Source organism: Mercenaria mercenaria, chromosome 11, assembly GCF_021730395.1.
Source record: "Mercenaria mercenaria strain notata chromosome 11, MADL_Memer_1, whole genome shotgun sequence".
In the NCBI taxonomy this organism is placed as follows: Eukaryota; Metazoa; Mollusca; class Bivalvia; order Venerida; family Veneridae; genus Mercenaria; species Mercenaria mercenaria.
The window spans coordinates 35,969,402-35,991,197 of NC_069371.1; the positions used below are offsets into that span (position 1 = coordinate 35,969,402).

The following is a 21,796-nucleotide window of genomic DNA, read 5'->3' on the forward strand; positions in this document are numbered from 1 at the left end:
CTAGAAAGAGTAGCATTTGCTATAAAAATGGCAAACACAAATGATCTAGTAAGTAAAGAACAATATGATATATATTTTATAGTATAGCAATTGCAAAATTCAACAGCAGGATTCAAATTAGAACATATGCATCAGATCTTGTTTATAAAACGTTCTTTGTCATGAAAACTTATGACAATCTTGTAATTATTTGTTTTAAACTTAACAGCTTCAAATATATATATAGTACAAATAGTTAATGTATGCACTTATACATATCCTTTTACAACTATATAAGATAATCAAACATTTGTACTTACTCCATAACGGTTTTTATTCCAGTACTATAGAGGATGTGGTGTCTCTGTGTATTTCAGTTATATCCCGCCAAAATACATAATTGATAGCTGACAATACTCATGTTACCCTCCAAAACAGTCGCAGCTTTTATTTTAGGCTTTACTTTTAAATGAATCAGTAATATATGGTACTGCACAAAATATCTGTGTCTAATGAATGGAAAACAAATCAATTATTTGCATTATTTGCAAAATTAGTGTTTGTTTCTTAGCTCCTAAATGCCTTGAAGCATTTTAGACATTACACTGTTGCAAACAACCACAAGGGACGACCACTCACAAAGTATTCCACTAGTATGGAACTTCTGTATTGCCACTGCAATACTAGCTAATCACTTGCTAAGATATTGAGGTGCTCGCTTGGTTAGAGACATTTTTATCCTTCACCAAAACGAACAGATGCTCTCTGCTTATGACAGTATATTTTAAAGCTGTGATGTAAAGCCTCATTATGCTTTAGATTATGAAAAGTACAGTCTCTTTGAAGGTTTAAAATGGTCGTTAGCAGTCTATATCGGCGTTGTGCAAATATATATAACATATTTCTGTCTTCAATGAATGCTCTTATTAAGATAAGTATGTTTGGCATATTTTGACAATATATCAAACCCATGATTTGATATTTGCAGTTTAACCTGTTATCATCTTCAACTTCTAATAGAATATATGAGCCGTGCCGTGGGAAAACCAACATAGTGGGTGTGCGACCAGCATGGATCCAGACCAGCCTGCGCATCCGCGCAGTCTGGTCAGGATCCATGTTGTTCGCTAACAGTTTCTCCAATTCCAATAGGCTTTAAAAGCGAACAGCATGGAGCCTGACCAGACTGCGCGGATGCGCAGGCTGGTCTGGATCCATGCTGGTCGCACACCCACTATGTTGGTTTTCCCATGGCACGGCTAATATGCTATGTCTTTTGAGCTAATAAAGTCGTATAATCCAGCTGAAGTAGATGTGTGAGTTACAATTTAAAATGCACAGCAACCAAAAATTGCTTTTATAAAACATTAACCAAAAACACATTATGTGCAGTAAAATGCACATAATGCCACTTCAAGCATTAACTTGAAGAAAAACCTATAGATACAAATGGACGAACTGTAACCTGATATTGACTAAAAATGATTCGTTAAGTATGGTTCAAGATATTTTAGATCTTCAACAACCTGTTTTTGTGTATTTCCTAATGCCTGTATAATAAATAGTTAGATTATTCTTTGTGTACAGAAAAGCACACCAGAACTTATATAATGTCTTTGTTTCATATATAGGTATTCAAACAAATGTACTGGTGAAAATAAACACATATCATTATTGAGTAAAATAATATTTTGTTAGCATCTAATTATATAAAAGACGACTACATGTATTCATATAATTGCAAAAATAAGGTTCGCAAATTAAAATGAATCCTTTTGCTTGCAGACGAAAACGAGATAAAAATTATTGTGTACATGTTACAAAAGCTAGACAAATATATTCTTGAAATCTTGACCAATGCGCATTAAGCTGTGCATAAAATCTGCTTACAAACGTTAGAGGACTATTATTTAGTCAAATGGTTGTGACCGTCAAACAACAATATAAATTCTCTATGTTATTTTACGCCATCAGAATAAAAAGATACCAATATGTTTTATTCAGTTGAAATAAACAGGCTTAGACTCAAATCTTTTTCTACACAAACATATTTAAGCTGGGCTGTGATTACTATTTATTCTTTTGACCATAATATATTCTTTTTTTTCTAATTTTCGCCTTTGGGTACGATAATCTTTACAGTTGGCGTATTGTGATGCATAATTCAGTCTGAAAATAGAGTCAAAATATTAATATTTGACACATTCTGTACACTTAACGACCCTTCGTATTTCATACTTAAATTTTTTGTTGTTATCTGTCAAAAACATTGCCGTATTTCGATGAAAATAAAAATTAATTTTTCATTTCCTTTTCCGTTAAAATAAAACATTGATGTGAATCAAAAGAAATTTTATTGAATCGTAACAAAAACACCACTTTAATGAAAAGTAAAAAAAAAAGGTGCATCTTCGTGCAAACATATGTGACAGAGATTGACGTCTGCAGGATTAAAAAAATCCAACCAACGTTACAGTCTCAACGAATGACGCTTTTTTAGCGCGTTTACGTAAGTAGATCGACAAATATGCACGAGGTCTGTGGGGAAGCGACTGTATTCAAAGAACATTTTACCCCGCAGAACTTAATTTTGTATCATTTGCATGCAAATGACAAGATATCAGCAGTGATTATAATCAAAGCATTTGAACTGATGAAAACGTCAGTTACATCACATATTGCACACGATTGCCACGACGGGAAATTATCAATTTCTTTGAGAAAATACCATGGTGTCCTTTTAAAATGATCGTGATGCTTTATTTCAGAAAGGCCATAATTGTTACTTTAGATCGGTTTGATTTTACATGCAAAGCTAAAAGTTTTTATCTGTGAAAATCGTGTAGTACCTCTATATTGTTTTTAAATTATATTTTTATATTCAATTCAAAACCCTAGGTTATACGTGCCACTTCACGTATTTTGTTCTGAATTATACGTACACTTTGATGAAAATACACTAAATTGTTTATAAATTTTAACGAAGACGTGCCTTTCCATTCAGAAATTTTAAATAATACCTTTCGTAAATTGTTTGAAATTATCAAATTTAGTCAGTGTTGAAGGCCAGAAATCTTGACAAGGTTAGAAAGAATCGGTAGTTCATCAAAATGAAAACAAACAGGCAAAGCAGTCATTTAAAATGACACATTTTGAATTGATTTTTGATGTTTAGTTAGTGCATGTGCTTCTATAGATTGAAAATATGTACATGTCCACGTCATGTTGTTGATGTATCCCGAGTATAATTTGAACTAAATGAAAACTGTTGATGGAGTTTAGTACATATGTCACAGATGAAGTTTATTGTTATAGTTCAAAAAGGGGAATAATCAAAGAAAGTATATCAGATATGAAGTTCAAAAAATATCCTCATGAATCCTTCATGTTGATGATGTTAATCAAGTTTCATTTTAATTGGTTGGTAAATATACGAGGAGAACACCAAGAACAAATAAACATGTAATATTGTTGAAAAAGAATAAATACACTCGAATACCGTTACCTCGATATTCAAGGGACTGTAAAAATTGCATCGACGTATCCGAAGTTTGACGTAACGATATCGACTATCTGGGACTTCTTTGTACTTATGTTGGACGTCTATATTGTCATTATATCCAATGCTTTTTTTTTTCAGAGGGTTTGAAAGGGGGAAGAAATAATATAAAACGTAAATACGATTTTAATTTTACTTACAAATAAAATATCTGAATTAGCATTAGCATTTTTATTCCTTCCCTAAACAAGTCTGAATGCAGCGGTAACATTCCTTGTTGAGTAGTCATTTTGACTGTGCTTCAATAACGAAAATTTGCCAGTTAAATACGCGTATTGTTTCTCAATCCTAAATGGCAGATTTTTACTCCGTCAAACAGAAAATATTTCATCCAAATTAGTTGTGATATTTGAAAACAGCTTTCATGCTTGCACGGTGTTTTATAACACTAATTATTGGGAATTAAATGCAAACTTCCTGACATTTAAATTGGATTAAAGATTAAATAACAAACAAAACAAAGACACAAACTTACTTGAATATGATTAATACATCGCCGGACAACAATAGGTTGATTTTCACACCTTACAAATAACATGGACATTTTTTGACAAGCTGTGATATCGACGAAACCAGGTGTAAAAACAGTACAGGTAAGTTGACGGAACTGAAAAATCTCATCGAGCTAAACAAAATATCGAGCTAATCATATCGAGGTAATGATAAATAATTACATTAAGATAAATAGGGGAAAATCGGGACCGACTCAAACACATCGTGCTAACCGGAGTATCGAGCTAACCGATATCGAGGTAACGATATTCAACTGTAGTCTAATATACATATCCCTATAATGTACCAACTGTTTGTGTTTGAAGTATAGAAAGTTGCGTTTTAATTCGGTTGATACTGGAGTTGATTATGTCAGAAAGTGTGACTGTTGGATGGAATGACATAATTACGAAATGACGGACAGTTTAAACATTATGTGCCTCCCGGGACTTCGGAAGGTGATTTAGTGACTTCTATGCAAAATTTAGTTGAAAATGTACTCGAACATTATGTGAACTGTATGCAGAAATGTTCTCAAAAACATTTTATGTATTACAGTAGACACTTGATAGTATTGTGTATCTTTTAAATACAATACGGACTGATATATCACTATATATAGCGTAATCATACAGTGCAGACAGAAATTGCATTGGATATCATAATCACACAATATCGTCTGAAATTGCACTGATTAATAAGTATATATCATCTATTGACGTTTTCATTTGTTTTGAAAATTATAATAGTTCTAAGTGAATATGTATGCCAGTCCATTTTAAAGTTAATCCTTGAAGTGCATTTACATTTCTATCGCCCTTCTTATTTAGAAATAACTGAAAACGCCTTATTAAAATCAGTGCAAATATTTTATATTTTTTGATTAGCATGTGTTTGATATTTGACTATTTACAGCGTAACAAATTAATAGATACAGTAAACTGTAACATTATTTTGAAGTTTTTTATAAAGGATTAATATTAATACAACTGTATTCATAGGTTTAATTCATGCGACTTCTTGTAAAGAAATAAATAATTATAGTGCTGATGAAACAAACGCAATGTTATTCAATAATAGCTTTAAACAATACAAAGATTTTGATTCAGGGCCTGTCTTGCGTGCAGACCTGACGTTATTTTGGATGATTATAACATGTTTTTGCTTAAAATACCACCCTATCAGACGCTCTCTTCAGCAATTATGCCCAATGAATTATTTAATTTCTGGTATCAGTATCGATTGGTGAAATACTAGTTATTATCCTGAACTATTTTTGCACTTTTAATAGAAAAACTTAAATAATGCCATCAAATAATAAAGAGATATCTAAAATTATGCTTATAAGGCCGATTCCAGAGTTAACTGAATGGGGGGTGGGGGGGAGGGGGGAGTGGGGGTCGGACGGCACCCACATTTTTTTATTGATGGGTGGTGGGATCCATACAAAAATCGTAATTATGGGTAGCTGGGTCCATCAGAAATTAATAATTGGGTAGTGGGCTTCACAAAATAATCTATATGGGTGGTGGGTAAATTGTATAAAAATAAAAAAATTATGGGGGGTGGGGTGGGTGTTTGATCCTCTCTCTTAATTAATTCCGGATAGAGTACAAGTCGCTACTTAACCGACCGCGATACACGAGCCGCAAATTTTGACCTCGCCGACCGTCAAACAACTGTACAGACATTACCTCCGTGACGTGCTCATGCGCAGAGTGATCAAGCGAGCTTGTGCCACCATGTGGAAAAACAAGAGCACAGAAGAGGTGGCGAAATGGTTGCACAATGTTGGGTTTGGGGATCTGATTGGGAAATTTCGAGGTATTAAAAAGAATTCATGTTGATGTTGGAAAAAAATAATTATAGGTGGTGGGGTCAGAGGAAAATTAATAATTATAGGTGGTGGGGGTTGGAGGAAAATTCATAATTATGGGAAGTGGGGTTGGGGGGAAATTAAAAATCATGGGTAGTGGGGTTGGAGAAAAATGAATAATTATGGGTGGTGGGTATTTTCAAAAATGTAATTATACTTAATTGAAAAAGAGTTTTAACTCTACTTAGGTTGTCAGACTTCATGTTTAATTAAATCTGTGTTTTGAACAAAATCTATTTGAGTGTGTGTGAGTTCGAGTTTAACGTCTTTTGCAATATTCTATTGATCATAAAAAGATAAAAATCTATTTGAAGATCCTTTGGAAGTATAAAATGCAACCAAGCAAAATAATAGCGGACTCGGTTTGATTAAGACTGTTCATTGGAGGTAATGGAAAGTGCAACACCCTTTTTGCCCCTTGCACCGGCTTAAACGGAGCTCTATAACATAGATATTGACTCGTGATCCTGAAGGACCAGAAAATATAACAACACCGTGAGACTTTAAACGACCGCCACACAGCACTTAAAGATTGCTGTTATGATAGTTAATAAAATTTATATGAAAACTTCCAAATAAAAGCTAATATTTTTATAGTAATAAATAGTATAAATTTCCCTGTTTTGAGATACCATCTGTCAACGAAGACCGTTTCATGTTTTTTGTAGACAAGGTTTGACTATATGTATAAGAGACAAAATGTTTATCCAGTGTAGAGGAAAGATTGTAGGCATTGAATAACGATCACCGCCTACTGCTGCTCATCTGATAATGGCCAATATGAAATACATTTTCGGGTCTTGTCTTTATTACTTCTTAGAGATTACGTAGAAATTGTTATATTTGAATCGTTTGTGTCACATTTTGTTCCTCTCATTAGAAACATCATATACCATTTCTCTGATAAATCTTAACTACTATAATATTAAATCACTGTATCAGACGTTTGTAATATGTTTCAAGTTTCAAGTTTTTTCAAGCCTATTCATTAAGAAGATCTTAGACTCATGAGGCATAAACAATACATATATTCGAATAATACTAACAATAAACGAATATATTTCTGATGTCCATATGATGTATATTACCAAATATTCGGCACAAAAGTTGTAATAATGATAGCATACAATGGTTTATTCTGATTCTTAAACTATTTATTTCTTGGTTTATGTTTATGTCTGTTACTTTTATTTTATCATAATTGCATTCTTATGTGTTAATGGGTACGTGTTTTCAGCCGCTTTGCACATGTATACTCTTATAAATACCCATATTTTCATGCGGAGCGTTGTAAAGAGGGTTGCGTTCTTCGAATGTGGCTCGTACTACTGAACTTTGTCCTTCCTTGTTTTTACATATTCAATGACAGTTATCTTGTAAATTCTCAAAGGGACAGACTGGTTTCATAATTGTGTCTTGTTTGTTTCCCCGTGCCTTAAATGGCAGCTTTCTTGGTTTTCCAGTTTCTGCCATGACACTAAGTAAATAGTCACATTATGTCATATACAGTAGTTAAAGGGAAGCAGATATTTGATAGAGCAAGTACTCGTAAATTCCTATGTATATTTTTTTATGCCCCCGAAGGGAGGCATATAGTTTTTGAACCGTCTGTCAGTCTGTCGGTCTGTCCGCAATTTTCGTGTCCGGTCCATATCTTTGTCATCCATGGATGGATTTTCAAATAACTTGGCATGAATGTGTACCACAGTAAGACGACATGTCGCGCGCAAAACCCAGGTCCGTAGCTCAAAGGTCAAGGTCACACTTAGACGTTAAAGGTCATTTTTCATGATAGTGCATTCGTGTCCGGTCCATATCTTTGTCATTCATGGATGGATTTTCAAATAACTTGGCATGAATGTGTACCACAGTAAGACGACATGTCGCGCGCAAGACCCAGGTCCGTAGCTCAAAGGTCAAGGTCACACTTAGACGTTAAAGGTCATTTTTTATGATAGTGCATTCGTGTCCGGTCCATATCTTTGTCATCCATGGATGGATTTTCAAATAACTTGGCATGAATGTGTACTACAGTAAGACGACGTGTCGCGGGCAAGACCCAGGTCCGTAACTTAAAGTTTAAGGTCACACTTAGACGTTAAAGGTCATATTTCATGATAGTGCATTGATGGGCGTGTCTGGTCCATATCTTTGTCATTCATGCATGGATTTTAAAATTATTGGGCATGAATGTGTACCACAGTAAGACGACGTGTCGCTCAAGACCCAGGTCCGTAGGTCAAACATCCTAAACTCTAACATCGGCCATAACTATTCATTCAAAGTGCCATCGGGGACATGTGTCATCCTATGGAGACAGCTCTTGTTTTTGTTTTTTTTTTTGTTGTTGTTTAACGTCGCACCGACACATGGTAGGTCATATGGCGACTTTCCAGCTTTAATGGTGGATGAAGACCCCAGGTGCCCCTCCATGCATTATTTCATCACGAGCGGGCACCTGGGTAGAACCACCGACCTTCCGTAAGCCAGCTGGATGGCCTCCCAACATGAAGAATTCAACGCCCCGAGTGAGGCTCGAACCCACATCGATGAGGGGCAAGTGATTTGAAGTCAGCGACCTTAACCACTCGGCCACGGAGGCCCCCATATGTATAAATTTGGACCAGTCAGAACGTATGTATAAATTTGGACCAATCAGAACGCGTTCTATAAATAGCAACATTCAAAGCTTACGTCTGCTAAAGTATAAATAGGTAAATAGGTAGATGGATGACAGAGAGATCATTCGGTATCCAACGATAGAAGAAGACACATCGACGATTCAACTAATAATTTATCCCAGTACCTTGATAAGGAAGGTTTTGCAACTACACTGTCAGGGCGGATAAATTATTAAAAAGAATACGTTTGAAGTTCATAGACTAAAGAAGAGTTGCAGAATTTCAACAAGGTTTCGAGCTAAAGGCCAGCACATAGGAGTTTTACCTTAACGGTAGTTGAATGCTATAGACGATAGCAAATATAGGCTGAACATCGGAAAGCTGAGACAGAGACCCAGAGTTTGGTAATCTAATGAGATAGTAGGAGAGTTTCAGCTTATAGACGGTCAGCGTTATTGGCGAAGTACAGCCAAGGCATCGGGTATATACCAATATGATAGTTGAATGCTACATGTGATAGCATATAGGCGCTGAGCATCCAGGTGTCAGGGCAATCATATAAAGTTGCAACTTCAATTAAGAGGACAGAGGCCGACCATCTATGCGATAGGACTCGTATGTTGTTGATTCAAAGACATTGTCTGGCGGGAACTTCAACAAAAAGACCAGTCAAGTATAGAGTCTCCAGCCTATAGGAGTTTGAGCTAATTATTGTTAATTGAAGATTGCTAGTTTGAAACATTTAGTGATTTGCCTGATCCCTGAAATTATGCAGCTTATAATTGAAATCATTTAGGCAAGGTAGCCAGAGAAAAATTATATATATGAGATATTTGGGCTCACCAGCTCTACGTTTTAACAAAGGACATTCTACATCGTTTGTCAGCTAGTCTAAGACATAGTCACCTTAGCGATGTGACCCAATTCATTGTTCAAGATATCAGAGGCGTAGGCACTTCCCTGGGCCATATAACTCGTATCCTGACAATGCTCAGTTGGTGTGTATGTCTATAGACGTATTTGCATTCATTTTCCCATGTAGAAAGCCGAATAGCTCATGAAATTTGCCTTTCCTACTGATTTCCGTTCATGTTTTTATGCATTTTCAGTCTTTCTCTCTTATTTCTAACAAAATTTAATTCAAACTCAGGTAGTTGATCTACATCGTAACACACATACAATGACACACCTTTTTAATTTATAGTGGATTACACGCGATTTGTAGCAAGAATATTTCAGGTTAACGTTTTGATGTCATTTTATTCTGTCGCCAATACCAATGGATTTGATTCAAACCTAAAGATATTACAGATTATAACCCACATCATATGAATCAATGTCCATAACTCGCATGGAAATATTTCATGAACGAATAAGTAAATGTTTTGTTAATCAAACGATGTAAAAGGTCCATATCATCGAAGAGAAGTTAACTTGAAAACCCTACCTGAAATAACATGTATAAAACATATGTAGTGATGAAAATAATAGTTATAAGTATAGCAACATAATAAGTGTTTTAGGCTGTTTGGAAAGATATGATACGGTCAATAAAAACTGATTCAAACACCTTTGTCTTTTGTTGTTGTTTTTTTTCTTCAAATTATCTGCTGCAATGTACATTCAAATTCGGATATTGATGAATGGATTGGATTCGAACTAAAATGTATTGTTCATACATTTGTATCATCAGTCAAATGACAGGGACCATAATAAGCAAATGTGTGAGACATTTCTTTCTTGAATGGACGAATGGATGACCGCAAGTATTTTATTTAAAATTCATGTGGACATTTAGTACAGGTCAATGTCATGCTGGTTACTGTACTTCATTGTTGACCTGAGTAGTTCAGTTCAAATGCTTCCAATGTTTGAAAAATCGATTTAAAGGGTTTTTTTTGGGAAACTATTTTAAAGAAAATTAAACAAGTTTTAGTCTAGTTGTTGTAGAAAATGCCAGTTAGAGAAATGAAAAACAAGAAGTATCTGCTGCATTTTACTTTTTCAGGCCTTTAGAAACATTATTCCAATCTACTCTGATCCATAGATCAACTAAATATACGTTAAAACATACCTCGAAATACTTATTTTTACGAAAAGACGTTAAAACATACCCGTCGAAATATTTATTGGAACGGATGGCAAAGAATAGAGGAATGTGTGGTAAAAACATTGTTATGGTATGTTTCCCTTTAAAATGATTAATGTAATGGTTTATTACATATGCTGCTAAAAGTAACGAGATTGTCATTTTTTTGGCATGATATCCATGATATTATAGATATTTTACTTTGGAATGTTAGACTAGTGAATTTTGTTGATTCAGTTTTTTTTGACAGTATTACGTATTTTTCATTTTTGTCCCCCGCCTTTTTCGAAGAAAAAAATGGGACATAGAAATAGGCTGCGCCTCTCCGTCCTTCCTTCCGTCCGTCCGTCTTTCAGTTCGTCACACTTCGTGTTCGGTCCATAACTCTGCCATCCATGAAGGGATTTTGAAATAACTTGGCATGAATGTTCACAGTAATGAGACGTGTCATGCGCAAGACCCAGACCCCTAGCTCAAGGTCAAACTTAGAAGTCAAATGTTAATAGGGTTTGTTTCGTGTCCGGTTCATAACTCTGCCATTCATCAACGGATTTTCAAATTACTTGGTACAAATGTTCACCATAATAAGAGACGTGTCAAGCGCAAGATCCAGACTCCTAGCTCTAAGGTCAAGGTCAAACTTTAACGCCAAAGGTCAGATACTGGAATTAATTTGTCCGGAGCATTTCATCTTCATGCATGGAGGGATTTGATGTACCTTGGCACAATTGTTTACCATCATGAGACGGAGTGTCATGCGCAAGAACCAGGTCCCTAATTTAGAATTACTTCCCTTTGATGTTACTATAAATAACTTATATTGTAACTGGAGGTAGGGAAAAATCGAGACCACTTTTCTGTAGTGCATGTTATGTCCAATTTTTAGGTGTATTTCGAGCTGTCTGGTAAGGATTTGTGCGTGGACTTAGATTTTGTTTTAAGATTAACTTCCCTTTGTTGTTACTTTAAATAACTTATATTGTAACTTCTTTATAATTGACTGTAGGGAAAGATCATAACCACTTTTCTGTGGTACAATATAGATGTTACTTTCAAATGTTAGGTGTATTTTAAGGTATCTCTACCTGGTAAGGAGTTTTTTGTGGACACACCTATTGTAGATTTCAACTTCATGTCTTCATGACTGATATTCTATATAGTTGTGACTTTCATACATTCTGTTAGTATGTTGCCCTATTATTGAGAAGATGCTGTGTTGGCATGCAGTATGTTTTGTGAAAAAATATTTATTTTGGTTTTACGGCGCACCAATACAGTATAGGTTATATGGCGCCAAACAGGACTACAAATTTTGGTTTCACATCTCATTTACATCGAAATAAAAACATAAGGTATGTGATCAAAATTTGCATACCTGATAGAATCACAGAGTTACAGTAAAACCAAGTGTTAAGACCCTATTAGTCGCCTCTTACGATCATGCAAGGGTAAGGCAGTGGTTCCAATTCTTTTCATACACAGATCGTCCCAGAACCACATGGGGCGTTTTGTGAAAAATGTCCTTAGGCGAGGGACGATGGTAACTCTGTTACAAATGTTTGTTATTGTTGTCAAAATTGTAAAGAAGTGTTAAAAAGGTGTTTACACCTTCACGTTTTCGTAGAAAACAGCATTTGTTCCCAAGTCATCATGCGTCCTGGATTTGTTTGAATTATTCGCTCATGCATACAGGTTTTACAGGGACCATACGCCGCTTTTCATGGAATTACACACTAGTGTAGCATTGAAGGTTCCATGTTCACCGCTGTATGAACACATCTGCGGATGTCTCTAAAAAAATTGTACTTTTAGCATATGTAAATGTTGAGTTCTGCTCAACCCGGGGCTAGAGGGCGTGGACGGTAGCAAGCATTTCCACTACCGTCCATGAACAGGCTCAATCAAACCGAGCCTGCAATATTTTCGTTTTTGTTGTGTTGAGCGACCTGTGGAGTTTCCTTTTTTTCTATTTTATATTGACAAGAGAAAGTTCATGACAAACAAAAATAAAATGTAAGGTAGATTCATTTCCAGAGTCTGACACATTCTTAGAGTTAAAAGTTATCCTGCGCTGCACCAGTCATAATCTTAAACGACAAGAGTATTTTATATGTGTTGCATTATTCTTATAATCAGCATAACGGTAGACCTCCAGATCATTCGACATCAAAACAACGAAAGAAAAGGTTTAGATATCAGAAAATGATTGCTTATTTCTTTAAGAAGACTTTAAAGAATTAGTTACTGGCATATATGTTTTAGAAACACATAAGAATTAATTGTTATTACTAACTTTTCCATTCAGAACTGAAAAGCGCTTGTAACGGGGTACAGGGGGTAAACTGCCTTAATTATAAAGTTTTTAACCGGGGCTAGAGGGCGTGGACGGTAGCATCCATTTCCGCTACCTCCATGAACAGGCTCAACCAAATCGAGCCTGCAACATTTTAGTTTTTGTCGTGTTGAGCGGCCTGTGGAGTGTCCATTTTTACAATCTTATATATAACTACCGTCAAGTACGTATTCCCCGTGGTGCATTGGTCAAGAATGCAGGAATGTTTTATTGCCGCGACGGCGCGGGTTCGATACCATACTCGGGCATGTTGTTTTTTTTAATTGACATTTTTAAGATAGAAATAAAAATTCTATTCTAATGTTCATAGTATATTTCCATGTTATTGCTTAATACAATATTTAAACGGCATGCTTACAGAAGTTATACAATCTTTCCCAGGAATACATTTTATTTAGCATGTTTAGTACATTTGTACATTGTAGATAGCAAATTTGTTTTATACACAATGTAGGAGCTATTAGTTTTCATTGTATAATGCAGCAAATACCAATGTGACATCTTGGAGTTATTTGATTTTTCTTATCATAAAGAACACATGTTAAAGTTAAATTTTTATTTTGTAAGCTGAGATTAGAAGTAAAATGAAATAACAAGATCATGCAAGAATAGTATGTAGATTCAGATCAGTGTTAACACTCGAGAAAGAAAGTTTCAATTTTGAAAATGTTTATAAGTAATGTAAGTTAGTTAGAGATTTACTTGTTGAAACTGTATTTATTTGTTTGCTATACTGTATGAAAAGAAACAACAGATTCACGGAACAAACGTGAATTCGACATTCAGATTACCAAACTCTCAACAAAATAATCAATGAACACACAAATTTGAACAGAACTGACAATTACAAAACATGCAGTCACATCATGCAGGTGTTGTAAATAACAAACATTTGCTATTTTAGTGTCTGGCAAAAGTAAATAACAAACTTGTGCTATTTTAGTGTCTGGCAAATGTAAACTAGAAATTGAGCGTTTGTTAACCCAGGACCTTGAACGAGTTAGTAATGGTTAGATGGCAACAAATTGTCATTACACCTAGGGAAAACAGAATCAATTTTATTTGGCTCAAAGCCCAGGTTAAAAAAGGATTCTATCCTTCGTATAGTATATAATGGTAAGATGATTAAGCACACCGACTCTGTTAAATATCTGGGTGCTATATTGGATCAATGTTTGAGTTATGAGACAATGGTTACATCAATCATTAAAAAGCAAATGCAAGACTTAAGTTTCTATACAGAAAGCAAAGGTTTTTTATCATTGTACACTAAGAAAATGCTAATCATGTCCTTGATCCAATGCCACTTTGACTATGCCTGCTCTGTATGGTACTATGGTATTTCTCAGAGTCTGAAGGACATGCTCCAGGTTACTCAAAACAAGATAATTAGGTTTGTCCTTAGACTTGATCACATGTGTCACGTTGAAACAAAGCACTTCTTACAGTTTGACTGGCTACCTGTTACAAAGAGAGTGGAACAAATAACGTTTTTAAAATACATTCAGTTTCTGTTCCTTCTTACATGAATGAGTATTTTACTCCAGTCAGTTCTGTACATAGTCATAATATCAGGTTTAGTAAAGGGTCATGGTTCAGTATTCCTAAAGTCGAAGGATTTGGTAAAAGTCATTCTCTTGCAATTGTTGTTCTTTCTGGAATAAATTGCCACATGATGTTAGAAATTCTGAAAACATGCAGCAGTTCAAGGTTCCAGTTAAATATCATCTTTTACATGGCTTGTAGTTACATTTGTCTTTTACTTTAATTTTATTTTTACTGTGATTCCTTTACTGTGATACGTATTTAACTGCTGATAAATCTGCTCAAGTTACAACCATTACTACACAGTTGTTGTACCTTGCTAGAACATGTCATCATTCGTCAAGGACAACAATGGAAATAAGGGGATTCACACGGATTCACACTCCACTTTTTGTGTCATCCTGTGTGAATGAATACAAATTCTGGTACATTTTGCAATTATTGGTATTTTAAGTTAGTTAGTAATGATTCTTAATTGTCTTTCAATATGTTTTAATTCCTAGTAACTGTATATGTGATGTTTGAAATTCTTAATCTGTTTTGTACCATACCATGTATTTATATACTGAAATCAGTCAAGCAATCAATCAATCAGTCAGTTAAACATCATACCTCATAAATAAGAAAAAATGTAAGATTTTTCACTGAAATTAGATTGCATTATAATTTCAAGTATATATATATATATATTTTTTTTTACAAATATTAACTTAAAATATTATGACTTTACTTTACTTCATACATGTATTCAGTTTAATTTAATCATTACAGAATAAATAGACTAGTTATTTCAACACAGAGTAAGTCCTTTAAAGTGATCTAAGATGAAAACTCGTACATCGTACAACTTAAAATACAGTGATGAAATCAACGGTAAGCCACGTTCCAAAACCGCAGCCTCTCAAAAGCCAGTACGCCAGCACGACAAATTAGTGCGTCGATACGACAAATACAGCTTTTGTTGTGTTTGGCGCGCTAGTCTGTCTTTCTGGTATGTTGCCATGTTTGCGCTCTTTATACGCTCCAACACGCCAGAACGAAATAGTAGAGTCTAGAAGATATATATCAAAACAGCTCAGTCCCGATGGGGTTTAACAACAGTCTAAAACAGAGTCTTCCGCCTGTGCCCTTAGACATTTTCTTAGGTCGATAAAGCTGTCTTTTTGTCTACACCGTTAGTACAAAGAAGCTATTTGTGGACTGCAACAAAGAAAATTGTGGTTTTAAATTTGTTTTGTTTCTTGCTGAAGAAGAATATATCATTTCGTAAGGAAGAACAAAGTTACCATAGATGTCTACACGCATATCGAGGTAATAATTATTCGTTTAATGATAGAAAATCATCTGCGGTCTCCTTCTGTATGTGTTTGGAAATACAGTAATGCCTGAAGTAAATTATTTCAGAGTTTGCAAGATGATACGTTTGTCGTGCACGGAACAATTACGGTAGACCAAATGCATGGACAAACATTAAATAAACGTTTATATACCGGTAATTGAGTTGCCATGGGAACTAATGTCATTTAAAATGGCACTATTAGTATCTTCTTCCACACAAACATAGCTTAAAAATATATTTTGATTAAGTTTAACGCACTGGCCTTTTTCAAAAAGATCGGCTTACGTTAGTACATTATGTCAACTTTTGCCCTTTTTAAAAAATTAGTTCTATTCGGCCATCACATTATTGACACATCTGGCCTGATATTGATAAAAAAAATCAATATATATATATTTTGGATAGGAACATGTTTTTTTTCAGGCTGATTTCTGTCTATCTAATATTCACTAACACTGCTACCCAAGCGAATCCCGCCAAGAAGACCACATTCCTGTTAACTTTCCATTTGTTCATTTTGTCTTTATATATATTACATTAGACAGTACACTTGATGTATGGATGATTTGCATTTTCATAATTGTTGTAGGATGGAAACATGTAAATGTAAAACTGAAGAGTCCTTTTGAAAAAGGAATAAATAAATATATACAGTTTTATTCACCGATTCCGTAACACTATTCATAGTTTATTTTTCTTTAAACTTTCAGCATGCCTAAATTAGTTAAAACATGTTAACGTAAATTGCTTGAAATGTTGAGAGAGAAAGTCGATGGAATTTTTTGACAGTGATTTAGCTATGAAAAAATACACGTTAAAGCCATTGAATCAATAATATTTGAGACAGATTCAAGATTTTAATTTGTATACCGGACGTTATTGCACAAAACGAAACGACGAGCCGGGAAGTTATTGCAAAAAGCGTATTAATACATGATATGATTAAGAGCCACGAAATTATTTCATGAAATGTATCAATGTTAGATATGAGTAAGAGCCGGGAAGGTATTGCATCAAGCTTATCAATCCATGATACAATTAATTTTATTTATTTTGTTGGGTTTAACGTCGCACTGACACAGTTATAGGTCATATGGCAATTTTCCTGCTTAGATGGTAGAGAAAGACCCCAGGTGCCCCTCCGTGCATTTTTTTTTATCACGAGCGGGAACCTGGGTAGAACCACCGATCTTCCGTAAGCCAGCTGGATGGCTTCCCCACATGAAGATTTCAAAGCCCCGAGTGAGACTCGAACCCACATCGATAAAGGGCAAGTGATTTGAAGTCAGCGACCTTAACCACTCGGCCACTGAGGCCCTTGATACAATTAAGAGCCGGAAAATTACTGCATAAAAAGTAGCAATGCCATATGTAAATAAAAGATGGGAAGTAATTGCATAAAGTGTTTTTATGTCAGATATGATTAAAACTAAGAAGTTATTGCATAAAGGATATCGATGCCAGGAACGAAGTTATTGTACAACGGGTATCAGTGCAAGACATGATTAAGAACCGGAAAGTTATAGCGTAACGAATATCAATGCCAGTTATGTTTTAGGGCCGGGAATCAATTTCATAATACCTATCAATGCCAGATTTTTTTTGAGCCGGGAAGATAATATATAAATCGTATCAATGCCGAATATGATTACAAGCCTAGAAATCATTGCAAAAAAAGTGTATCAGTGTCAGATCTAATTACGACACGGAAATGCTTGCATTAAGTTAACAAGTGCCAGATGTTCCTACGAACCGGAACGTTATCGAATGAAGTGTTTCGGTAACAGATATCATGTCCTGAAAAGTTTTTGAATAAAGCGTATTTATGACAAGTTACGGGAGAAATCAACAAACATAAAATATGGTTAAATGGTCATGAAATGACCTTGTTTATTTTTACATCAGAAAAGTAGAAAAACATAATTCTAAGTGTTGGTATATATTTATTCGTTTTATTGCTCTAGTCATTTGTAAATTGTGTGCCATTTAGTTTTATTAGTGTTGAATAACAATTGGAATTCACTTGTCGTTCATGCTGCAAGGAGTTTGGGTGGGTCGATGCAATAATGTTGCATCTGTGGCGGGTTTTTATTGACCCACATTTGCTTTCAATTAATTTGTATTGGATAGACAACATTTAACTGAAAATTTGAATAACAGCTTCTTTTGTTGTCTGATATTAATGCACGTCATCTTAAGAAATTAAAAATGACAGTTTTCGCTCATATTGTGTTACTCTGTTTTACTGCATCCAAAGCAAATGAACATACTCCTTGCAGCCAGTGTTAGTAATTGCCTATTGTTTTTGTTGAGAATATGTTAAACATCTTAGTAATGCCCTGTCCAACTGGCTCAATTCAAACGGTACTTTCTTCGAGGAAAAAGTTGTTTGAGTTGACCTGTTGGACAGTTTAACAATTCTCATGGGTCGTGCTTACTGAATACCCCTTTTAGCCGGGTGCTATTTATCACGGTGTGAAGATTGTATGTAACCGCTGCGTGATAAGCGCATGTTTCTTTTAACAAGTGACTTAATTCCGGCGCGTGATAGGTCAGTAACAGCGTGATTGTGTCCGATACCATTCTGGATCTGAAGTGAACGGACAAAGCGCAGAATTGAAATATTAATAATAATAATTTAATACTGTTTAAACTGGTGCACCACCACCTCCCCACCACCACCTTTCTGTATTGTTCTAATCATCGCCTACTAAAAGGCTTGTTCAGTAGTTAGTAAGGCGGTTTTATTTGTCTGATATTAATGAGTGTCATTTTAAGAAATTAAAAAGGAAAGTTTTCACAGGCGGTTTTTATTGACCCACCTTTGCTTTCAAGTAATTTGTATTAGATAGACATCATTTATCTGTGAAAATTTGAATAACAGCTTCTTTTGTTGTCTGATATTAATGCACGTCATCTTAAGAAATTAAAAATGACAGTTTTCACTCACATTGTGTTACTCTGTTTTACTGCATCCAAAGCAAATGTACATACTCCTTGCAGTCAGTGTTAGTAATTGTTTTTGTTGAGAATATGTTAAACATCTGAGTAATGCCCTGTCCAACTGGCTCAATTCAAAAACATATAACATATGTTTATTATATGAAAGAAACAGGTTTCTGACTTTTTTCCAAAGCAAAATAAATATATAAAGTAAATAAAATGTGGAGGTTTCTTTAGAAAATGGCAAAAGATATAACATATGTTTATTGTATGAAAGAAACAGGTTTCTGAATTTTTTACAAAGCAAAATAAATTTAAGAAAGTAAATAAAGTAGATAAGATTTGGAAGTTTTTTTTAGAAATGGTCTAATTGGTCTTGTGGAAACTTTGGATACCTTACTAACTGCATTTGTGTGGAGTTGGGGTAGGTGATGGGTAAATCAGAACATTCCTTTGCCTGTGCAACTCACGCGCAAGAATATTGGATTAAACTGTGCCGAAAAGTTGTTACATAAAGTGTATTTATGATAAATATTACTACGAGCCGGGAAGTTATTGCATAAATTGTTTCTGTGTCAGATATAATATTATACAATGTAGAAACGATTCTACAGTCAAATATGATAAATTAATGATGGAAGATTATGTGTCTTAAACATAATCAATTTGTACATCTTTAGCATAGTAATGCAAGTCCATTAAAGCTCTTGGCTCTTTTTTTATCTAAGCAGATTAATAATTGTACAGGAGTCCAGTTTATGTATTATTTAACTTTTAGATTTGTTTATCATTTACAGATAAAGAAAAGAAAACAAGGCAAAAAGTTGTTAACAAGGGTCAGTAACTTTATTCTATTTAATTATCATAACTTGTTACAAACTCTTTAAAGTAATACAAAACAATATAGCAAATTCAGCACGTACCGTAAATGACGTTCACATCCAATTTTATTCTGTCACAGATATGTGCATACTTTTTATACGCCCGTTTGAAGAAACGGGATGTATTATGGGAACGCCCCTGGCGGGATGGCGGGCGGGCGGCGTCCACAGACTTTGTCCAGAGCATATCTTCTACATGCATGAAGGGATTTTGATGAAACTTGGCACAGTTGTTCACCATCATGAGACGGAGTGTCATGCGCAAAAACCAGGTCCCTAGGTCTTAGGTCAAGGTCACACTTAGAGGTCAAAGGTCAAATTCAAGAATGACTTTTTCCGGAGCATATCTTCTTCATGCATGGAGGGATTTTGATGAAAGTTGGCACACTTGTTCATCATCATGAGGCGGAGTGTCATGCGCAAGAACCAGGTCCCTAGGTCTAAGGTCAAGGTCACACTTAGAGGTCAAAGGATACAAGAATGAAAACTTTGTCCGGAGCATATCTTCTTCATGCATGGAGGGATTTTGATATAACTTGGCATAAATGTTCACCACCACGAGGCGGAGTGTCATGCGCAAGAACTAGGTCCCTAGGTCTAAGGCCAAGGTCACACTTAGAGGTCAACGGATGCAAGAATGAAAACCTTGTCCGGAGCATTTCTTCTTCATGCATAGAGGGATTTTGATATAACTTTGCACAAATGTTCACCACCACGAGGCGGAGTGTCATGCGCAAGAACCAGGTCCCTAGGTCAAAGGTCAAGGTCACACTTAGAGGCCAAAGGTCAGATACAAGAATGACTTTGTCCGAAGCATTTCTTCTTCATGCATGGAGGGATTTTAATGTAACTTGGCACAGTTATACACCATCATGAAAGGAAGTGTCATGCGCAGTTCCCTTCTTTAGAATTACTTCCCTTTATTGTTACTATAAATAGCTTATATTGTAACTTTTTCATTACTAGTTGTAGGGAAAAATCGAGACCACTTTTCTGTAGTACAACATGCTTGCTACATCCAATTATGAGGTGTATTTTGACCAATCTCTACCTGGTAAATATTTTTGTGTGGACTTGCAATTTTTTTTTGGATTTTTTTTTTTTTTTTTTTTTAAGATTATCTTCCTTTAGTTGTTACTATAAATAACTTATATTGTAACTTTTTTATAATTGACCGTAGGGAAAAAACAAGACCACTTTTCTGTGGTACAACATAGATGTTACTTTCAAATTTTAGGTGTATTTTAATGTATCTCTACCTGGTAAGGAGTTTTTTTTGGACTTAGAAAAACAAATGACTTACAATGATTACTAAACAACCACAAAATTAAAATTCCATTTGCAAATACAGGTGCTAGAGTAAAGAAATTTGCTGTGACGGGCGTATATTGTGACATTCTTGCACTCTTGTTAGAACTAGTTTACTCACTTTACTTCACGGTAAACATTGCAAGACGGAATTGCGTTGTGCGTGAAGTTACGTGCTAAAATTGATTAAAATATTGTTAAAACCATTGCACAGATATAAAGCATATAGGAATATGTATGTTTAACATGTGATATCTTACTTATGTTAACACCCGACTTTACATTTAGAATAAACTGTTGTGATCACTCGCTTAGAGGCATTTTCATCCTACATTTTCTTTTTAGAGAGTTGTTTTACAACCGTTACTGTGATATGAAGTGTTATGATAATTTCGATTTTGAAAAGTCCAGTTTTTTTTTTAACTTATCAATTTTTAGACGCCCGCATTGTGCAAACATATATAACATAGCATGTTCGCATCAAATATTTTTGGCTTGTTTCGACAATATTTCAACCCCGTTGATTACACACGGTTTGATATATGCCCGTTTTTCATATATCATTATCTTAAACATATTGTGAAATGATAAGGCAATAATATAGGCGTTTATGTTGAAACATTTGATCCCATCTGGTATTGCATATTATAAGTATTACATCAAGTTAAAGGTACATTCCACAGTACAATTAAATTTTGTTACTGAAAACAGTGGTTTACATGTAAGTGGTCTAATAATTTCGTTCTCAATATTGAAGCAGTGAAAATTGTTAAGATTGGAATACTTTCAAAAATTTCGATGGGAAATAACT

The 21,796-nt window shown here is 34.8% G+C and overlaps 1 protein-coding gene across 7 annotated transcripts in view; it reads left to right on the forward strand.

The window, feature by feature from the left end:
- The window catches only part of LOC123531213 (secretin receptor-like), a 129,467-nt gene that overhangs the window by 56,089 nt on the left and 51,582 nt on the right, over nucleotides 1-21,796 (forward strand). For 4 of the 7 annotated variants that reach the window (XM_053517145.1, XM_053517144.1, XM_053517146.1 and 1 more), the window contains one exon: nucleotides 19,594-19,632. The exons of the other annotated variants lie outside the window; for them this stretch is intronic. The gene's annotated coding sequence lies outside the window, so the exon portion shown is untranslated. The remainder of the gene's footprint in view (nucleotides 1-19,593; nucleotides 19,633-21,796) is intronic. 7 annotated transcript variants of the gene reach the window in all.